Genomic DNA, 2,387 nt, shown 5'->3' with positions numbered 1-2,387 from the left:
GCCCACGGAAAAGTAATTTGAAGACTCTCCTAAATGCAGTTGTGTCACTTTTAAAGGTCAGGCTGCAGGTCCGGGATGAAACTACGCTGCATGTTTTGCTGCCTCATTATCACATAGAATATATCTGTGCAGCCCAAACTATTCTCTCAGCCCTGGCTTTGATAACTCAATGCTAGTGAAGGCTCCCATTCCTAGGAGGACAGATTTATGCTCTAGGTGCTCAACAAGTGGGCCAATCTGCCACGCTGTTACTGGAGGATGAGATACACCTGCTTAGGCGACCACAGTGCCACACAGTCCTTGTATCTGACAAAAGCTGGCTGGGAGCTCCAGAGGGCTCACTCTTATGGGGGATTTTCCCCTCGAAAGATACAGACAGAGGCAGTCAGAGAGAATGAGGGGATGAGAGCGCTAGAAAAATTTCTCACAGCGGCTGAGCAGCAATGACACAGACGTCTGCCGCCATGCTCGCCTCCAACAGGAAGCGTTTAATTTTTGCTTTCGACACAGTGACAGTCCAATCTTCCCTATGTAATTACGTGTTATTAATCTTATGTTATCCATCTCCGCTTGAGGAGGACCTTGGTTTTGGCAGTGCAATTATTGACACTGGCTGGAGTCTATGGTTCCTAAGGCTTTGCATAGTACAGGACTAGGCCTGATTATACTCTCATTAAAGGAATATTCCATTCCAGTTTAATTCTGATTATTACATACATACATACAGTTTATATAACTTTGAATCAACCCAGTGGCAACAGTAATGATGTGATTTATACAGTAAGTATACTTCCCTTTTCCTTGTAAGACTTGTCCTTAGATTGAAAAAAAGAAAAAAGAAAGAAAAAAAAACTGTATTATTTGAGCTGTATATTTTCTCTCTCTATATATTTTTTTATTATAGTTTTAAAGATTTCAACTTTATGTTGCAATTTAAACAAACTTTACAATTGCATATAACTTTATAGAGAAACGGTTACTTACTGTAAAATGTGTTAACACATATTGTCCAAGTCTTAAGGCTTTAATCAGTTTATTAATGTTTATGAATTCTCTTTATTCACTTCCATTGAAAGTGTTTTTTTTTTTTTTGTCTCTCTCTCTTTTTTTAAGAAAAGGAGCATTAACATCATATCAAAACTGCTGCTGATTAAATCATTGAACACAGTCTTATTCCTTTAAATGCTATAATTGTGATACCAACGTGTTTGCCTAAACCATTTGTTTTTAGGTTGTTTCAGATGGTGTCATCACAGACATTATTTTTCAAAGGCAACAGTAGTTTTAACACAATTAAATAACCATTGCTCACCATATTCGAGTTATCTATGAGAGGAAGTGGTGATCAGCGTCTGGCTGTCCCTGTGGGAGTTAAGATATGTGCTCATGATGAATTCATCTCTGGTAGTGTGAGTTTGGCCAAGGTCCACACCTCTTCACACACCGTGGGCAGAACATATTAAATGCTGCGGTTGATTTCCCCAGGGACTTCCTATATGTTGTTCACTGCTAAGGTTTAAAAAAGGACTGAATTCCATTACAGCATTTTGTCTGTCATACAATAAGCCGAATCTGACATTTTACCGATAGAAAATGTCACGTTTTCGATCATTAGACTTACACCCGATAGTGGTCAGGATGTGTAAGTTGTGCTGAACAAAGGTCACAAACACCCACAGAAGGATTTTTTATTTTTTTCCTCTCTCTTGAGATAAAAATGTGTTTGTGAATTCTGTGTGTCAAGCATTGCTGAAGTCAACTGAAGAATCATTTTTTGTTCATTATCTTTTCAATCTTTGTTAATTTTCTGTTGTTCAGAAAGAAGAAATTGACTTCACTCAATTGCACACACTACAACAATTAGGCAGCATCCACAAGGGAAGAATTTAAATTGAACTTTTAAATTTTGTGCCGTGCAGCAGCAATTAATCAAGATAAATAGATTGTACTTGTTGTTTCCCAAGACATAATGTTGCATTTTGGGTTTCTTTTTAAGTGGCTGAAGGTATTGACAACAATGTCTTCATTGCTTCATCCTGCTCACAAAAAGAAGAGAAGCCTTTGAATGCTGTCCAGTGGGTCCTGCCTGGCTCAGTTTGGAACGTCAATTGATTCACGGTGTGCTTGTTTTTTTAGCTTTAGTGTTACATATTTGACAGGCAGCAAGGGTAGAAATGGCACACTGTAATTAGGTATCACAGCCAACAGCTGTCCGTGGAGTACTCTGTCTGGAAAGGTGTTCTGTGAGTAATATTGTATTGGACTGACCAGGCACGTGCACAGGTAGGGCTCAACCTGTGCAGAGCACATGCCCTTTTTGCCCTTACACTCCGAAGTGCCCTTTTATTGGTGTTTTTTTTTTTTTTTTTTAATCAATGCTATTGGTC

The sequence above is a fragment of the Carassius gibelio genome, chromosome B5, assembly GCF_023724105.1.
Source record: "Carassius gibelio isolate Cgi1373 ecotype wild population from Czech Republic chromosome B5, carGib1.2-hapl.c, whole genome shotgun sequence".
NCBI classification, from domain to species: Eukaryota; Metazoa; Chordata; class Actinopteri; order Cypriniformes; family Cyprinidae; genus Carassius; species Carassius gibelio.
Note: the sequence above shows the minus strand (reverse complement) of the source record.